The sequence below is a fragment of the Rhinolophus sinicus genome, chromosome 3 (genome assembly GCF_057876585.1).
Source record: "Rhinolophus sinicus isolate RSI-liver-muscle chromosome 3, RSI-T2T, whole genome shotgun sequence".
Taxonomy (NCBI): domain Eukaryota; kingdom Metazoa; phylum Chordata; class Mammalia; order Chiroptera; family Rhinolophidae; genus Rhinolophus; species Rhinolophus sinicus.
In genome coordinates this window covers 47,793,774-47,814,713 of record NC_142503.1, presented here as the reverse complement: position 1 = coordinate 47,814,713, position 20,940 = coordinate 47,793,774, and the positions used below count along the sequence as shown (strand labels likewise).

Here is a 20,940-nt window from a genome sequence, read left to right as displayed (position 1 = left end):
TATAACATAATATAAAATGGGGTCTTATAGTAAAATGAGACAGGGTCTTATATTAATTTTTGCTCCAAAAGCTGCATTAGAGCTGATCGTCTGCCTAGGTCTTATTTTCAGGGAAACATGGTATAAGACCTGGTCTTATTTTACTATAAGACCGGGTCTATAATATAATATAATATAATATAATATAATATAATATAATATAATATATAATATAACATACTATAATATAATATAATATAATATAATATAATATAATATAATATAATATAATATAATACCGAGTCTTACATTAATTTTTGCTCCAAAACACGCACTAGAGCTGATTGTTCAGCAAAGTCTTATTTTTGGGGAAACACGGTATCCAGTAATCCCAATCTTTCTAATCCATTTTCCAACTTTTGGTGTTAACATTTTGACATATATCTTTATGGTCTATATATCCTCTGAATATATCTGTATAATTAAGCATAATTTTTAAAGCAAAAGTGGGATACTTTTTAAACATGTGTGTTTTCTACTTAACACGTTGCGTACGGCGGGGTTTAAATCCCTCATGAAGATTCTCGTGATCCGTACGCAACGTGTTAATATTTCCTCATGTCATTAAATAGTGTTCAGAAATGCGATTTAAAGACTACACAACATTCCATTTATGGGTGTACTGACATTTATTTAACTATCTTGTTCGGCTTCTCCACTTTTTCCCCACCACCAATATTTTCCTATTACAAACAATATTGAAATAATCTTGTAGGCATATCTTGGTGCTCACCCTTAATTTGTTCCTTTGGATGAGTTCTGAGGGAGCATTTAACTCCACTGATGACTCAACTCCCTCTTTCTCTTGTCTTCTATGATACCACGCTCTGCTTTTCCTTTCTGACCATGTCTCTGCTTCCCCTGCAGATCTTCTTATGGTCCCTGTTACATTTTGGCTGGGTCTGTGCTTTTTCCTCTCATTCTCCCTAAGCAAATTCACTCATTCCATGACTTCAATGACTGTCTCTGTGCTGAAAACTCTCCATCTATCCCTTCAGTCTAGATATCTCCCTTGAGCTCCAGTTTGTAAAGATCTCACTATATCAGATGTTACCACTTGGATGTCTCACAGCAGGTAAAACTCAACATAGCCAAAATGGAATTCATGATTTTACCTCCTAAATCCTCACTTTTTAGTGGTTCCTATTGCAGTAAGCAGCACCACCGTCTACCAATGGTTCAAGCCAGAAACCTGGTGGTCTTGCTTGTCTTTTCCATTATATTGCACATTTTGCCAAGTCCTTACTTTTGAGTTTTAGAATTCATTTACTTCTTTCATCCTCACAATATCCCTTAGACCAGATGGTCATCTCTCACCTAGATTAATTAATGAGTTCTGTAACTGGTTCCCTGCCTTCAGTCTTATTTTCTTCAATTCATCTTCCACCTGGCAGCCTGAGAAAATTTGCCAACATGCAAATGTGGTCATGTTACTGTGAAAGTTAACTTCCTTAAATGGCTCTCCATGGCCTTCCGGATTGAGTCTATATTCCTTATCATGGCTGAGCAGTACTTTTAAAAAGAATAACTGGTCCTGCCTGTTTCTCCAGCTTCATCTCTTGATATGCCACACTCTGCTGAAAAGCCCTAGTTGTTGTCTCAGTTTTGCTTGTCAACCATTGTTCTACAGTCCACATCCACACTTCTTGTTGGCTCTGCCTGACCCATTCATCATGTTATCACACCACAGGGTCTATCTAGCCCAGTGCCCAGCATAACAGACATTTCAAAAGACATGTGGAGTTAATAAACGGATAAATATTGGGTGAGAGGGTCTTAATATAAATATTTCCTAGAAGCTGGATATATACTAATTGAGAAGCAGTAGAGTTAAATCTGTTGTCTAGTATCTAAAGTCTACAGAAACTCAGAACAATGATCAAATTCCTGCTCCACCACCTTGGGTCGGTTTCTTCACCTCTATAAATCTCAGTTTCCTCATCTTTGAAATGAGGGTATAGTATCACCTCAGATACTGTGAGGATTAAACAAGGAAATTTAAGTAAAATATTTAGTACAATGTCTGGCATATAACTGTTCAATAAATGTAATCCAGCAACAATGACAATAGTGGTCATGATACACTACCTCCAGATGGGTGTCCCATTTTGCATGCCATCCTATTAGAGAGTGTGTGGCTGTTGCAATAATTCTTGCCAGTTGCTATTAGCAATTAAAAATAATACCTTTATTGCCTATAATAAGATAGGCAAAAATTTTGTACTTCTTTGATTAACAGTATATACCTATTGCTAGATATTTATGGTATTAATACATTTTGGTTTTCTTTAAAAAAAATGCTTCAATGACATTTTCATGCACATAACTTTTTTCTCATTCCTAAAAGTTTCCTTCAGAAAATTTCCAGTAGTATTATGGTTAACACATTCACATTTTCATCAATTTTGATGTGTACTGGCAGGTTGCTTTCTATATAGACTGTTCTAATTTTAGGATCCCTCTTTACATCCTGATTCTTCTACTTGATTTTTATTAAAAATGAAAAACATAATCATACTTTTTTGTGTATTCTTTATGTAATGGCACGGTAATAACTTTGGCCAGTAACTTTTATTTCTGAACTACTACAGCTGTCATCCTTTCTCACAGTGACATTAGAGACTTACTGAGGTGGTGTGTGAAATGTGGAAATCCAATACACTATATGAATAAATATAAGATTCTTTTCATAGTTAGGAATGGATGTGTTTTCTTCACCAAATACTAGGTGGTAAGTCACAGAGAGCACTGATTTCTGCAAAGTTCAATGACTTAAGACAGCAGCAAAATCAAAATAGCATCTACATAATATAGTATGTATAGTATAGTCTAGTGTTCTTGTTTTCTAGCTGTATCAAGGAGACAGTGTCTAACTTTGAATTTTAGGGTTGCATTTGTTGACAAGTAACAGAGAAGATGAAGGTTGGCAGTGTGGAATTGGTGCGGCAGCTACATAATGTCATCATTGTCCCAGTTTCCTTCCTATCTTTTAACTCTGGCATATTTAGTACATGGATTTCATTCTCATCATCAGCTCATGATTACAAGATGGCTGATCCCAAACTTAAGTCTTCCTTCCGGGTTGGAAAAAGTACCAATAGTAAAAGGCAAAGAGATAGCCAAGTCTTTCCTTTTTTTATCAGGAAAACAAAAGCTTTCTTGGAAGCCATACCAAATAATCTTCTGCTGACATCTCATTGGCCAGAATGATCATACGGCTATCTCAGCTATAAGAGGAGTCTGGGAGAAAATAATTTTAGTTGGGCCCAGTTACCATCCTGAACAAAATTTGGGTCTGTCAAAGAAAAAGGTAGAATGGATATTGACTAGGCAGTATCTGCCATGGATGTAAATATGTAATTTTTCATTAGTAATATATAAAAATACCACACATTATTTCTCTTAACCTCAAACTAAACCTACCAATCACTTTGTCCTTAAACTTCTACCTGGTATAAAATTAAACCAAACCAGAAGAAACAAATGTAACCCAGCTTCTCAAACTTGTTATTTCTCTTGTTCTTCAGGGTTGTGTGTGTGTGTGTGTGTGTGTGTGTGTGTGTGTGTGTGCATAGTGTCACTCAGGAATTTAAAATGTGCAGATAGTAGTAGTGTTTGACAAAGAAAACCTTGTGAATACTGTTTTTAATCCCCAAAGCATTCCTGTGACATATTTTATATAGAGGAAGATACAAAGCATTCTAGAATACGGAGTCCCTTTTCTTCTAGTGTGAGTAAAACATATTGCCTCCATTATTAGGTAATTAGTTAACTAATTGGATAATATTTTAGATCTAGAAGTACCTAGGCTGCTTCAGTCATTAAAACCTTCTCATTGTTTTTATGAATTTAAAATACATACTGTATATACTGGATCCTAATTCTGCCCATTTAAGTCTAATGGAGGGTCAAAGATGGTGAGGGATCTTTTTTAAGGAAATGTGTTTCTTCCATTCACTAAATATTCATAAAACTTTTAATTGTGCTCCAGAACCTGAAAAAAACTTGGAGAACAATTATCCTTAAAAGATGTGAAAAGGTTTTTTTTATTTCTTTTCAGAAATTAACAGCTTACATATACAATTTTGCTTAACATATATTGGAGGAAGTCATATGAGTTTTCTTTCTAACTAAGCGTTTAATTCTCTCTTTGTGTCCAGGAAAATAATACTAGATATAAGAAATCATTTAAACATGAAGGCATGATTTGGTATGATTTAGAGCTTCAAAAGAAAAATTTAGTCATGTGGCATAGGATTTTGTGCCCATGAAAGGCTGTATAGAATACTGATTAAGGGAGTGTGCTCTTGAGTCAAACTGTCAGAATTATTAGCTGTGTGACTATGAGCAAATTATTTAGCTTCTCTGTGTGCTTCAAGCTCCTCTTAGGTAAACTGGGGATAACACTAGTATGTACCTGGAAGGATGGTGATAGGGATTAAATATGAGTTAATTTCTACAAAGAAGTTAGTAGAGTGCTTGGCAATTTGTTACCAGTAAAACTCATTAACCATTATTTAGCCATTAGAAATTCCTCTTTTCCACAGTAATTTAAGGGCTCTTTTCTGGGTCATTTGTACCAGCAACCTCCAAAATCCAGTGTTGTGGCAAGCGTCTCTTAAGACAGTCCCACTCCGCTTTTAACATATACTAAACATGCAATGAATACTCAACATGTTTCCTTCTGCCTATAACTTAATTAAAGCCAGTATATGCAACAAAACCCAAAGCAGTAATCTTTTACTCTGTGAAAAGTTGGGATAAGTGGAGCCATTTTAAATGGAGTCAGGGCAGCCATTCCAGAGGAACTGCATTGCACGTCTTATTTCTTGAACATTTGGAATGTTCGAACTGGGCAAAATAACCTTTGGACTGGGCCTAAAGCAGCACTGTATCCCAAACAACTGTTTGCAAAGATAACAAGAAGGCAGACTTCCTGACTAGCAGGACTGATAATTAAAGACATTCTTTAGAATCAGTAAACAGCCTGTATAGCTAAAGAATAACATAGCTTATTAGCACCAATAGAAATTCCTTCTTTCTATTCATGTAATTATTTCCCTTCCTTTTCTCATAAAAACCCCTTTGCCTTCACTCCATAATTGAACTACTATTTAGGTTTCTGCCTGAATTAGTGCTTCTGGAATAGCTATTCTTTGATCTCAAATAAAAGCTTGTTGCCTCTCCCTTTGGATTTTTGTTTTTAAGATTAACAATTCTCTACAAAACTTTTTAGACAAAAGGCTCAAAGTATATTTCAAAATATTTTGGTAGCAATTTATAGTATATGTTGATCTGATAAAGACCCATTTTTGGTTGACCACTAAGAGCTCATGGATCTTCAGAGTATGGGTAAACACACAAGCAAAATTTAATGTATCTCAGCCAAAGAGGGAGGTAACGGTGATTTTTTTCTTCTTTCTCAAACATTCAAAGCCGCATCATGTTGCAAGCAGAGAAAAGAGAATGAAGCCAGAGTGTCCCCAGGGACACTCCTCACATAGGTAGGAGACAGCACTTCTTCTGTAGGTGTCAGCAGGTAGGATCCTTGTCACAGGGAGAGAGCTGGGTTTAGGGGCCTGGATGGGGGCCAGTGGATCCTAGTACTGATTCCTACCAGAATGGCCAGACATTTGGGAGACAGGCCTCCCAGGTACAAGTACCCAAGGACTAAAATAGCTAAAAGCCAATTTCACTCATGCATTTCAAATAGTACAAACGAGTTGCATGGCTAGCTTTGTACTAAGGCCTAAAGCTGCAACACCTGTAGCATCTGGTAGCTGAAAAAAGAACATCTTCTCAAAGTGGCAATCTTTTGGGATTACCCTGGGGATTCCTACTTACATACATCTCTAGAAATATAAATTCGAAAGTTATATAACTTCCCTTCTCCCTCCCTCTCTCCCTTCAAGGTTTGCTGTGGATAAAACCTAACTGTATTCAAAATTCCTGCTCAGTTAAATCTAGTTCATTGTGAAGATCCACTAAAAAGGGTAAATGTTTAATGTGTAACAGTTAAGATTCCTGCTAATTAAATATTACAAATTAAACATAACAGATATTAAGTTGATTCTTATGAGCAACTTGAGGCAAAAAAGTCTATTTGATTTTTTTAAAAGTCTGGATCAAATAAATCTCTATAACAAACATTCTTTTAAGTATTTATTGATCTCATTGATCATTAATAAATCAGTGAAAGGTTGATACTGTGATTGCTAAATAATTCCGAGGAATGAAAGAAGAGATTTCAATTTATTGGATGAGCTGAAAACAATGCCATGGCTCTGGGTTGAGTTTATTTCGCAGTTTAAGTACTATAAAACGATGTCTTAAAATAACTTAAATACAATAGTCTTCCTTAATACATTTATTAAACATATTTAAACCATGGCATGCATTACTTTTAAGAAATCTACCATGCTTTAAATATTTGAGAGCTTATTTTTTGTTCGTTGGCGTGTAATTTGCCAAGACGACCCTGGGCGTTAAGGCCGATGAAGAGAGTTGGGAAGGAAAGGGGAGGAAAGGAGGGTGGAGCCGCAATCCTTCTGGGTCAGGGTTAGTTTGTGTGTAATGGATTCTGGAAAAGGTAAACTCAGGAATTTGGTGGTTCCTTGGTATCTCAAGATGGAAGTCCAGCTCTCGTGCTTGTCCAGATTGCGAATGGAATGCTCGACCTCCCTTCCCCTGCATCTTCCTAGGTGGCAGTGGGTTTAGGAAGGAGGTGGCAGGACGGAGGCCGGCGGCCCTGTCCCGTGCCCTCCACCTCCCTGTCCCGAGGCCAGATGGTCTCGCCCACCCGGGTACATTCCCGGAGGGCCCGCGCCGGGGTGTGCAACCAGGCCTCCGTGAATGTTGACTGCCATTAACGGCGTAGGCAAATTCAGCGTCCTAGTCCCCGCAGCTTACCCGCACCTATTTTTGTATCTAAGCCAAGGTCACTCTTTAATACCGAGACGTCGCCCTGAGCTGGGGAGTCGCGCTCTACCATGTGACGGCAGCCCGGGAGGAGAGCGGGGACGCCGGCGGCGAGGCGGGGGCCGTGTGGCGCCCCCCGCGGCTGGCCGAGCCCACACCTGCCCCACAGCCAGACCCAGGAGGAGGCAGGGCGTCGTCCCCCGCGCCGAGGAGGGGCCGCGGGCTGGCGGGCGGGCGGGGGGATTCGCGGTGGGCGCGGCGCGGCTGCGACGGCTCGAGGCGCTGCGGCGCGAGTGCGTCACGCCGGCGGAGGGCACGGTGGGCTGTGGCCGACCCGCCGACCAGGAGCCGGGCGTCCGGGGCGAGGGGCAGCGGTCGCACCCGCCCTGGCAGCTGCGAGCGGCGCGGCCGGGGGTCGCCAGCGAGCAGTCACCGCTCCATTCATTCCCGCGGCTCCGCCTCCTTTCCCGGACTCCGGGGGTGCGTCTGAGGTGAGTGTGCGGTCCGTTCCCGGCGGGGGCCGCGGGCTGAGGCCGACGCTGCCTCGTCCGGCCCCGGGCCCATCGCCCCGCCAGCTCCGGCCCCTCACCCCCGAGGGCAGCGACGCGGGCCGCCTTGCGGGCCCCGCCGTCCACAGGCCCACGCCGGCCGGCCGGCCCCTGGGCGCGCGTCCATCCGCCGGCGGCCGCCCGGGAGTCCCGAGGGGCGTGTGGCGCGCCCCCAGGTGCGTCGGCCTCCGCGTCGGCGCCACCATTTTGTGTGAGGGAATGCCTCCTTCTCCTTCCTTCCTTCCTTCCTTCCTTCGCTCGCCTGAGGTCGCGTTCTGTTCCCCGGCTGTGCTTCCCGAGCCCCCTCCCCTCCACTGCTTCCCCACCTGGAGCCTTTCCGCTCGCGTGGATTCCTTGGCTTGGTGAGACGCGGACCAGGTCAGGGGGAGAACGTAAGCGTTTAAGCTCGGGTTACTCCACGCAGGTGGCCTCCAAAGATGCTCTGACCGCCTCCCAGACCTTTAACTACTTTTGGAATACATGGCGTGTAGATTCTCTTCCAGAATGCTGATCATTGCAATTTTGTTCTAATTCTTAGTTGCCCATTATGCAATTTTTCGAGGCCTTGTACCCAAGGAGATCGATGGGTGAAGCATTGGATTGTTTATGGCTCAGGGATCTGGCTTACATTTACTCTCATTTTTGTCCTTTAGGAGAAATGATGAAACATCTTTCTCGCTTTCAGCTTCTGGAGATTGATATGGATATCTTTATCAGTAGATTCTAGGATAACCACCTGATGCCAGCAGGCCCTTTCCCCCTTTGGGAGACCCTTAAACCTCAAGTCAAATGCTCACGTGTGAGGATTTTTGAGGGGGTTGGAGTGGGAGAGACTGCTTACTAAATAAGACTGCCAGAAGAAGTTGTAATTGCGATTCAGAACTGTTAGATAGTTTGTCATTTTCAAGGGTCTTGAGAATTTGGTAATTCTTGTTTCAATGTATCTCGTTGCAAATGTGTTTAAGTACCTAATGAATTATACTCATGCCATTTATATTTTATCACTGCATCACAGACAGGGATTAAAATCTGGAATGGTGGCTGTTGCATAATACATACATTTGGGCCCTGGAGAGAATTCATCAAAATGGATCTGGGTTTGATGTGAAGTATATCATCTGTTTGTATTTATTGCACATAAGAGGTACAGATTATCTTTGGAAACTCGATGTTGTTATTATCCTACAAGAGGAAAGATTTTTTGTGATTAATACTGACCAGACTAAGTTTTTGGGTTTTCTTGGTTTGGTGCGGGGAGAGGACGGAATGAGATGGTGAGAGAAACCTTGGAAAAGTCTAATTGTGATAAGACTTCCAGGACAAACAAAGATACAGTAGCACAGTCTTGAATGGAAAGCTTGTAGCTTGTCATAGTGGACTCCTATCTTTGAATTTATGATGAGGATTGGTTTAAGAAACTTAGAAATATTTTATATGAGTAGCAAAATTATCCTGCTGCGTGAGTGATTATACCTAAGATACTTTACCTGTGGAATTTAGATCTAGAAAGTTCCAAATTAGTCTGACCTTTTAAACAGTAATTGGGCAAATTACTACAAATGGTATTATTTCTCTAATAAAGGTGCAATACACATCAAACAAAGGACTTACCTGATTTGGAGAAAAAATATTTTCTACATGCTTTTGAGAGTAAAATTTCAATATCACCCTCCTTATTAAATTACTCTGAACTTTTTTCTGATTTGTTGAAGAGTCTTCCACTAATTCTCTCTACAGACAAGTGATTCCATATCATGTACCATCCCTAGCAGAAAAGTTATGCCTCTCATTAGTGACGTATTCTGTGGGGGGAATTATGGAGGTGAAAGGGAACTTGGACATTGAGAGATGAGTCTTGTTTTAGGGAATTGAAGTAAGCAAAGATTGCCTGCTAGGGATTGCAGCTGCCCTGATTGGCTCTATCCTAGGTCCATGGGGAATGAGATTGTTCTTCCCAGCAAGTACAGTGCTGAATCAAACACAGTTCCTACACCTTAACATTGATTCTGTTAATACGTATGTCAGAGAGGTTCACTATTGTATTTAATTGAGTTTGGAAGTGATCTTGGCGTGCTTTTTACCTTTAACATAGCTTGAGATTTTGAGCATTGTTTTTCTACCAATGGTTGAGAAATTGAAAAGAAAAAAATCTCTTATATTTTTCTCCATTAGCTTCTACCTAACTAACTCTTTTAAAGCCTTATGTGTGTTATGTTCGGTCATTTGCCTAAAAATGCAAAAATAGTTACTTTTTAAAGGTAATGAGAATATAAAAGGAATGAGTATTTGGGCAGAGGTTTGAAAAATATTAAGGATTCTGTAGAAAGGACTGTTGGTTGGATAAGAAGTTAAAACCTTCATGTTTCCTCCCATTTTTAAGATTTTTATGATTCTAAATTGGAAAAAGAAATTGCGTTGTGATTGTGTTCAGATGGTTTTCTCTTCACACACCAGTAAGCTTCTGATCCTTTGTATATTCAACTCTTAAAGTTCTAAATTTGGTATGCTTCATTGGTAGTAGCGGTACTTCACAATTCTTTCCAACAACAACAATAAAATTACTCAAGGTTGAATTTATTAAGGAAAATGTGTGATGATTTAAAAAATCAGAGAAAAGCTAATAATTTACTAAAGACATCATACGATAATTATTAGACTCATTGAATTTTAGAGCTAGTATCTGAGACCTTATACCAGGTTTATCTGCCCCATAGGAGGGATCCACTCATCTAGTCCAACCTGGTCTTTGGGACAGAAAATTTGTGCCTTACTATATAATTTGTTTTTGAAAACAGGATATCAGTTTAGTTACTACCTGCTCCACCACCTACCTGCTTTAGGCTACACGAAAGGTAGCTTTCATTTATTCAACACATGCTGTCTATTGTATGTTATGGGGCACAAAAACAAATATACCCCACCCTCATGGAGTTTATAGTTTAGTGAGGTATTGTGGATTAAAATGTTAACAATTCCCTAAAATATACACGCACAAAGATTTTTGCAAATGTGAATTGGGAAGAAATCAATTTAGTAAACTGCATTTCTAAAATAAATACTAGATTGCATGTGGGGAGAGGAACCCCTGCATTTATGGGTTGTGCAGAGGAGAAGGTTCAGTTGCTAAAAGAAACTGGGGAGGAAAAGAAACTAAGAAGCACTGGTAGGATTGGGAGAGAGTGTTGTCCAAGGAACGAGAGGAACTTTTAAGCCGTAGAAAGTGTTCCTTTGGGTCTGGTCTGTCATAAAGTCAAGAGGAATGAGAATGAGAAGCCTTCATTGAATTTGGGAGTTGAGAGGTTATTGGAGGCCTGAAAAGGAGTAGTATCAGTATAGCAATAAGGGAAGAATCCCATTTAGGAATGAATAGGAGCAGAGAAAAAGTCAATAAATTTGACTTTTTGTCATATACTAATAATGATTGACAAAGTAATAAATGGGACTAATAAAGAATCTCACAGACCAAAATCTTTTACACATATATACCAGTGCTTTCAAGTTTGGATCGGCCCCTGATAATCTAATGAGTTTACTCTGATTCTTATGTTATTCAGAGGCAATATAGTTCCACAACTTAAGCCAAATAGACATAATGTAGGTTTGAACCCTGGCTTTGCTGTTTTCTAGCTGCCTGATTTTTAAGATACTTAATTTCTCTGGGCCTCAGTTTCCTCATCTGTGAGAGTACAGTTGACCCTTGGATAACATGGAGGTTAGGGGTGCCAACCCCTCTGCAGTTAAAAATCTGAGTATAACTTTTGACGTAGTTGTCCCTTGGTATCTGTGGGGAATTGTTTCCAGGACCCCTGAAGATACCAAAATCTGCGGATGCTGAAGTCCCCTACATAAAATCGTGTAGAACAATGTGTACAGTCAGCCTTCTGCATCCTTGACTCCCAACTGTGGATCAAAAACAGTACAGGTATTTACTGAAAAACAAATCTGTGTATAAGTGGACCCTCTTAGTTCAAATCCATGTTGTTCAAAGGTCAACTGTAGTTATAACAGAGCCTATCTCAAAATGTTGGCAGAATTAAATATAATGTATCTAAAGGTGAGCTCCTAATGTTATCGTCAATGAAATTAGGATACTTTTTAGTATCTAGTTCAATGTTGCTCATCTTTTTCTTCATTTTATTATCTTCTCCCCACACCCACCCCATGTGCAACACTTTGGTGAGGTACATTTTAAAGCAATAATTTACTTTTCATTTTCAAAGTGAAGTATGTGATTTACCTACCATTTTTCAATCAGAGCTTTTGCTCTGCATGAAATAAAGTATAACCACAATGACTTGAGTTGGTAGAATTCTAGTTAAAAATTAAGAAAATCTTGAGCTTTTGGCAATGTATCAATGCAGGTAAAATGTATGTTTTTGAAAAATTGAAAATAGTTCAGATTGCCCCTTTATAACTTTTGTGGATCCCAGACTAAGAACCTGTCTTTTAATTTTAGGTCTGCTCCTGTTTTTTATTAATTATTTATAGTCATGAGTGGAAAATACAGCTAAATTAACAAACAGCAACCATATGTTAGAAGCCTTCATACTTGGCTTTGAAATATAAGGCGTATCTAAAAGTACTTGAAAGTATTAGGTTGGTGCAAACATAATGGCGATTTCTGCAGTTATTTTTAACCCTTTAAACCACAATTACTTTTATGCCAACCTAATAATTTCAAGCCTGAGGAGATTTACTGATAATATTTTCTAATTCATGAAAAGAGAAATTGAAGTGGTTCTGAATAAATTCTGTTTGGAGAATACTAACTTTTTGTATCTGAGTAGCTTCTCAGAATGGCCGAAAAAAACCAAAATAAAATATAGTTTTATTTTATAAAACAATTCACATGGTTTTACAATTACATGTACAAATAATCACTCAGCTGAAACATATGGACTGTTGGCTCTCCTTTCCAGAACTCTGATATTGGCTTAGATGGAGATAAGAGAAATTCCTGTGTCTGTACTTACAATGGGGCAGAAAGATGTTTCTTGTCCAGAGTTGGGAGGTGCCAGCTGTAATTGACAGTACTCTTTGACCAGATAGTTGGCTGGTCTGTGTTTTCATGCAGTATAATTCATTTGTGGGTAGAATTTATTGTTGGAAGCGCCCATTTCTTTTACCCTTTAGAGATATGCAGAGTAAGTCTTAAGTTTTCATCTGCGTATTGACTCTTCAAATATTTAAAAGGTAACTCTTTGCCTCCCTTCCTTAACAAGACTTGCCCTCTCTAATTTCTCCCAATTCCTGTTTCTCATTGACTGTACCATGGCTTCTAGATTCTTTATCATCCAGTTTTTCTCCTTCAGAGGCATTCCAGTTTTTCAGTGTGATTTTTCTTAAAATGTGATCCTCTGAATGGAATAAAAAATTGCAGATGCTATCTGACCCATGGACAGTGCAGGGATACTTTTCCATTTCTGGGTCTGAACAGTCATAACCCTATAATGAAGCCATATTTAGGGGTAATTTTGTGTTGACTTAAAAAAAACTTGCTCATGGCTCATATTGAGTCTAGTATCATTTAAATCTCAAGGTTTCCTTTATCTCTGTCCTTTAGCAATGACTAAACAACTATAATGCAGTTTAGTGAATTTCCTTTTTTCCTTAGTTCTGTTTTGTAGTAATTTGTGAAATATAAGTAAATATTTGGTAGGCATTTTACTTTGTCAGTTTTTGTTTCCCTTTTATTAACTTTAAAATAATTGGCTTTGACATTTCTCTAAAGAGGACATAGAGATGGCCAACAGACATATGAAAAAATGCTCAATGTCACTAATCATTAGAGAAATGCAAATAAAAACCATAGTGAGATACCACCTCACTCTGATAAGAATGGCTAGCGTCAATAAATCAACAACAAGTGCTGGCGAGGATGTGGAGAAAAGGGAACCCTTGTGCACTGTTGGTGGGATAGCAGATTGGTGCAGCCACTATAGAAAACAGTATGGAGGTATCTCAGAAAACTGAAAATGGAACTACCTTATGACCCAGCAATTCCACTCTTATTAGATAATCTATCCAGAGAAATCCAAAACACTAATTTGAAAAACATCTATGCACCCCTATGTTTATTGCAGCACTATTCACAATAGCCAAGACATGGAAGCAACCAAAATGCCCATCAGTAGATGTCTGGATTAAGAAACTGTGGTACATTTATACAATGGAGTATTACTTGGCCATAAAGAAGAATGAAATCTTACCATTTGCAATGATATGGATGGATCTAGAGAATATTATGCTAAGTGAAATAAGTCAGAAGGAGAAAGACAAATACAATATGATGTCACCTATATGTGGAATCTAAAGAACAGATTAAATGAGCAAACTAAAAAAGAAAAAATTGGCTTTGTATTTATTGTGCAGTATCCATTTAACAATTCTGAAGAAGATGGATCATAGTGATCAGTACAGGCATCTAACGTCTGAAGAGAGAATGTTGCAAGATTTAAAAAATCTTAACTCCTAAGGAGTGACTGAGCAATATGGTTGATATATTCTATGATAATTATATAATGAATACATCATGGATTATATTGGCCTTTGTCTTGACCTGGGAAGCTGACCACAAGGTTGAATCCCTCTGGAGACAGATTGTTTAGGTTCAGAGCTGACTGCCACTTACTAGCTGTGTAAACTTGGGTAATTTGTCTTAATCTCTCCGCATCTGAGGCTCCTCATTGGGAGAGCGTATTAAGAATACTTGCCTCATAGGGTCTTTTTGAGGAATAAATGAGATAATATTGTAGAGTGTTGAGCATATTGCCTGGTGCAAGTTTGTTATCATCAGAAAACACATTCTAAGTTTTAAAAAATGATTGTATTTGAATTTTTGACGATACCATCCCTTTGTAAATTACGATCTTTTTTCCTGTCTTCTTTCTCCAAGTGATCAAGTGTAGACACCTGAGTTATTAGGAGGGAGATCGTTTGACCCATCTCCATTCTTTATGTTTGGAAATAAATGGATTATGCTTCCCTGGAATTCTGAGCCTGGTAGGATAGAAGGATGAAGAAAAATAAATCACATTGTCATATGATAAGTATATTAAGAGAAGTATGCACAAGGTATTTATCATAAGAATTTCTTAACTTTTCTCCTTTTATTTCTTCCTATTAATCCCCTCTACACACAGTTGCTGGATAAATTGTCTCTCTCTCTCTCTTTTTCTTTTTTTTTTGATAAATTGTCTTAAAGCGTAACCTTGACTGTCTCTTTTCTGCTCAGGATTCTTAAATTGCCTCCTACTTGTGTGCTAAATGAAGTCCAAGCTCTTTTGCATATATTCTTGGCCTTTTATGTTCTGTCCTCTATTTTTCTAGCATTCCTTCCACTACTTCTCTTTATATACTTCTTAATTCCCTTGGTAAATCCAACTACTTGCCATCCTTAGCATGCTTTCTAGTTTCCGTTTAGTATATTCTTTCTTTTTAGAGGGCTTTCTCTACCTGTTGAGAGACCATCTATTGCTTATCATCTAGCAGCAGAACTTTACAAGTCTTTTCATCTGCGGCAGGCAGCTCTTCCTCCTACCACCAATGTGTGGTTTATTTATATAAACTTTTGTAAGTCAGATAGGAAGGCTACTACTATCTCTTAATCTTTTCATCCCCTAGGCCTGCTGCCAATAAGAGATAAGAAAAGCATTTTACTTAACATAATGTTCTCTAGGTCCATCCATATTGTTGCAAATGGTAAGATTTCATTCTTTATGGCTGCATAATACTCCATTGGATAAATGTACCACAGTTTCTTAATCCAGTCGTCTACTGAGGGGCATTTCGGTTGTTTCAATGTCTTGGCTATTGTGTATTGTGCTGCAATAAACATCGGGGTGCATAAATTTTTTTGAATTAGAGTTTTGGATTTCTCCGGATAGATAACCTAGGAGTGTAGGGTATCCCATGGACACTTGTCTCGTTAGGGAGACCACCTCAGGGATGATGTAGATGCCTGATCACTGCACTGTACACCTGAAGCTGAACAATAATGAATGTCAACTACAATTTTATGTATATGGTTGTATATATGGTTACAAGAAGTGGAGTACAGCATTAGGAATAGAGACAGTGGGAATGTAATGGCTCTGTGTGCGATGTCAGGGTAGTGGATGGGAGGGGGTTGTCACTGTGTGAGGGATATAAATGATAAATGTCTAACTATTACATTGTTAAGTATATGGGGCCGTGGCTGGAAGTGTGAAGTTGGAGAAGCCCTGAAGGGAAAGAAATGGCTAGCTTGTGGTTCCGAGACTGGTGTTTGTCCCAGTTGATGATACTGGCAGATATTGGCAACCTTTAGTTGCATTTCTTAGTTGTGTAGTGAAAATATTAGGAAATGGGGATGGGGTGGTCGTGGTGATTGTGACTTAGCCGAGTATTTCATAACTCATATGCCAAGATTAAGCATCACGTTTTGTTTTATTTTTGCTTTTGTTTTGAACTAAATATACTTCCTTTAAAATGAAAACGTCAGTTCTTCACAGTTCTAAATGAGACACACCTCTGTGTATTTTATATTAAAGATACCTATAACAATGTACATGTTGTTCAGACTCCTGTTTTTAAAAATTGTCTGTATCCTTGAGGTTTACTATGCTAAACTTTAATAAAGCATGATAAAATCACATCTATTCTATAGTAAAGTTAGGTAAAAAAATAAAGAATTTTATATTGTCTAATATTGAAATGAAGGACAAAATTGTATGGTGTATTCATTTGAATAGTTCTTAGTTTGGCTTTCCTGAGCTTTATAAACTGCTTCTGTGAGATTATAAATAGCGTTCAGTAATCTGGGTCATGAAGTGTAGTCCACTGTTGGCTCAGTGATTGTTACTTCAAAAGATGATTTTGTCTTCTACTTGAAATAAAAAGAGGCAGCAGGTATGAGCCCCATGTAACTTCCTGCTTTATTACCCATACATTTATGGGTAGTCCTCATCCACATGTAATCAATCAGCTTTTTCGTTTCCCAGAGGACAGGAAAGGATTTTTGAGCAGTGTTGAGCCCACCAGAAACTTGCTAGTTGTAGCAGTCTGTTCAGTGGTTTCATTTTTGTTGTACCCCAAAACTCAGCTTTAGGTGTGGAGGAGAATTAATCGAGGATTTAGAGCCTTGTGTAGGGCAGTAGGGATAGAAGAATAAAAAATAAGATGAAGAGATCAGTTGGGCTGATGTATTAGGTTGGTGCAAAACTAATTGCGGTTTAAAAGGTTAAAAATAATGACAAAAACCACAATTACTTTTGCTCCAACCTAATAGTACAGGGCCTAGGTTAGTTAGGGAAGGAAATGATGTTAGGGAGAAAAAAGGGGAGAATCAAGAGAAGAATCTTGATAAGGTTCAGAACCAGACATTTTTGTGTACAAGAGCATTGACGATTATGTTGCCTGGATACCTAACCTATTTTCAGTGTTGGGGAACAATCAGGAGAGGTAGGATCATGATTAGGATTGGTTGAGATAATTATTTTTTCTTTAAGAACTTTTTCAGCTCTAAAATTTCCCTGTTTTTTTTTTATCTTCCCTTTCCCCTAATACTCCTAAATAATAGCAATAACCTCTACGAATCTAGAAATAATTTAGGAACTGAACTTAATATGTTCTCTCTTTTAAGGGTATAGTTAATACCTAGTAATTAACATTAAATAGGAAATAAATCACAATAATAGGAATTTTTTTCTTATTCTTTTTCGTTTCTTGTTAAGATTCATTCTTTCAAGTAGTTATATAATTTTTTAGGAAAAGGGGGTGAAATTATTAAAAGAGGGATGGAAGACCTGATGGGCATCTTAGAGCTCTTATGTAAGAAGTCTGAGCGTTATGTTTTTATACAAGTTAGCCAGGGTAATGAGCATACCCTTTGCTTAATTTGTAAATTAATTTGGACACTTTTTACACTTCATTGTCTATTCTTTGTAAATGTTTTGATGCGTTAATTTGCTTAAAGTGACATTAAGCTTTCTAGGCCTTTTGGTTTATTTCATGGGAAGAGCATAAAGTACTTGACAAAATTTGATCTGACAGCTTTACAGTTATGTAACAGAACAGAAGCTTAAAAACAACAAAAAAGAGGGAGAAGTGAGTGATTTATCAACTTACATACAGCAACCTATATTTTTCTCCAATACCTTACCACTCTTCTCCGGCCTCTAAGCGGTAGCCAAACCACCATAAGGCTAGTAATTTGTGCACTCTTATGTTAACCAATATTTTTTAAATAACCAGTTATAAATATTTAGAGGTGAAAAGGTCCTTAGGATTAGCCTGTCCACTTGCATCACATTACCAGTGAGAATACAGAAGCCTAAAAAGGGCAAATAACTTGCCTAGGATCACAGAGGTACTTAGCAACAGAGCTAACCCAGGAACCAAGGTCATAGCATTCCAGTTCTAATGCTTTTTTGGTGTAATATGTGATAGAATATTTAATAACAAGGTAATTATGATATTTAGCAAAATGAGATTTCATATTCCACGATAAATACTATGATATTTGATTTTGCATGTTGAGTAAAATAATTTTATTGGAGGGTATATTTGATTGTTTGGATTTGTATTCTTCTAGCCCCACTAGTTGTATGACGTTGGTCAAGTCTTTTCATCTCTACAGCTCTGCTTCTTCATCTGTAGAATGAGGCCAAAGTACTTCATTGTATATTATATGAGACAATCTCTTTAAAGTCTGGTATGTGGTCACTTCTCAGTAAATGTTACTTGCTGCTGTTACTGATTTATAATAATTTCTAGTTCTTTCATCTTCCTTTAAATACTAATAGATGATTATTTAGCTAATACATTTGAGCATTGAGAGTGACTAGTAATAAAAGTAACGGATGTAAGGACAAATTTGTAAAGAAAAATGTTTTAGAAGGGGTGTGTGTGTACGTCTGTCTCTGTGTCTGTGCCTGGGCCTTTGAAATTAGGGAAATACTTTCAGATTTCATGTTAAAAACTATGATGCTATAATTGTCTTTAAACTGCATTCAGAAATCACAACTTCTAACTAAGTGAGTCCCCCCAGTAATGCTGTTTACGCAGATTTCAGTATTTAAATTGTCAGGCTTCAGGAAAACAGGATTTTGTTTCATTGTGTGTGTATGTGTGTGAATAGTCTTTGACTAATAAAAATAAACTCAGAAATGATTATTTTTCTATTTAAAAATCTCCATTTAAAGAGGTTTAAGAATGAAGGGTAATGATTTTCTGTTTTTACACTTTAATATTCTACTTGCCTTTGATCTGTAGTAGTGCCATATTATGGTAAGCAATCCCATACAAATAGTTGAGTGTTTTCTAAAGTGTGCTGACATACTGCTGGTGATTTAGAAGAGGTTTTTAATTCATATTAAGGTGAACATTTAAGTTATGGTACTTAGAAATTTTAATGCTGATTAGGAAAATGTATGATCTAATGTATTAAATTGGCGGTTTCATAGGTTTTATAGTTTAAGGTGAATGAAATGTTTCTAAAAAAGTGAGTTGAGATTCTGATACAGGCTACAACATGGATGAACTTGAAAACCATTATGTTAAATGAACTAAGCCAGATGCAGAAAGACAATTATTGTATGATTACAATAATCATTACAATAATCATACAATAATCATACCCCCTTACGAGGGTCCCAGAATAGACAAATTCATAGAGACAAAGTTGAATGGTGATTAACAGGGTCTGTGAGGAGGGAGGAAAGGGGAATTATTGTTTGATGGATACATAGTTTCTATTTGGAATGATGAAAAAGTTCTGGAAATGGAGAGTGGTGATGGTTGTACAACAGTGTGAATGTACTTACTGCCACTGAACTGTAAACTTAGAAATGGTTAAAATGGTAAATTTCATATGTGTATTTTACCAAATTAAAGGGGAAAGGAGGAAATGGGATGAGGGTGTGTGTGTGTGTGTGTGTGTGTGTGTGTGTGTATGTATGTATAGGCACTTGACACACTGGAAAAAATGTCGATGGGGTATGCCAATTACTAAAGTTGAGGCAACACTACGATAGAGGAAAGATCAATGGCCTTGGGAGACCTGGCCTGTGTTTCAGTTTGACCCTGCCATAAGCTAGCAGGGTGGGCCTACACATGACTCTTATGCCTAAAGCATATTAGATAAGCAACCAAGACCTCTAAGCATATTTACTACCGTAAAATTCTCTTCTTCTGGGCTGTGCCTTTGGATTCTTTATTCAATATGACCTAGTATGCCTATTTGATAGAACTTTCTTCTTTGCAATAAAACTGAAAAAGAAAAGAAAGAATATGCTATTTAAACATCACAATATTTAAAGTCTTAAGAACCATGTCATAGTAACATTAGATGAAAAAGAAAGAAAATCACCCACCAACTTGCTGTTCTATCAGGCTCTTTTTCCTTATACTGTGTTTCCCCGAAAATAAGACCTAGCTGGAAAATCAGCTCTAATGAGTCTTTGGAGCAAAAATTAATATAAGACCCAGTCTTATTTTACTATAAGACCGGGTGTAATATAATACAATACAACACAACACAACACAACACAACACAACACAACACAACACCGGGTCTTATATTAGTTTTTGCTCCAAAAGACACCTAATTCCAGCTAGGTCTTATTTTCAGGGAAACAGGGTATGTCCATTTTGTATTCTTTATTTAGAATGCCGTATTATTTTTATGTGATTGTAATCAACTATGCTTTTGTAGGCCAAGTTTTTGGCAGCAATCTCCATATATTAATTTATATTTTATCCTTTAGGTCATGATTACTCTTAGCAAATGAAATTTTTAAATGTGTCTCATTCATACCTTGTTTTTGGTAGCTAATATTCAAGAGAAGCTTTTGAGTTGGTTTAAGGGGAATACTGTGATACTCCTTCTTGATCTAGTCAGTGGTATGTGGTATTTTAAATGAATCTTAATATTTTACTTAGACGCAATGCTTGGATCTTGTCTAAGAGAGGAACAGTTAATACATTCTCTTAACTAGTGCCCTAATTATGCTTCTTAAATCTTCTATTGACCATTTGTTTTGTGTTTTTAGTTTTATCTAAAATTTTAATCTTCATTAAAATTGTTAGATTTGACTATAGAACATAATGTTATTTCTTTAGTTTGCTTTTGCATATTGACTTTGATAGAGATAGAAAGATTTGCCCAAACTAACAAATAAACTTCTTTCACAGCAGTGCTACTGTCTTACTTCTCTAACTGTAACATTGTATTTATGTAAACTCTTGGTTGATTTCTCTTGAAATTCATAGTTTTTTTTTTCCCTTTTTATAAGTTGGCTGAAAATCCTGTGGTTTTGCTTTCATAAGTAGTTTCACAATTTTTTTTTTTACTTTCTCCTTTTATTTAGAAATTTATGTTTATTAACAGATGGGCAGACTTTGTGTTTTATTCCTGGGTTTTGATTTTAAAAATTAAAAAAATAAATTTGATTAT

The 20,940-nt window shown here is 37.5% G+C and overlaps 1 protein-coding gene across 5 annotated transcripts in view; it reads left to right on the top strand.

Moving 5' to 3' along the window:
* The first annotated feature begins 7,314 nt into the window (after positions 1-7,314).
* The window catches only part of FAM169A (family with sequence similarity 169 member A), a 53,971-nt gene continuing 40,345 nt past the window's right edge, over positions 7,315-20,940 (top strand). Inside the window, exon 1 of one of the 5 annotated variants that reach the window (XM_074328824.2) lies at positions 7,315-7,448. The gene's annotated coding sequence lies outside the window, so the exon portion shown is untranslated. Of the gene's footprint in view, positions 7,449-7,662; positions 7,682-7,742; positions 7,898-20,940 lie in introns of those variants that run through there. The other 4 variants (XM_074328826.2, XM_019728128.3, XM_019728129.3 and 1 more) reach the window with 4 other exon arrangements.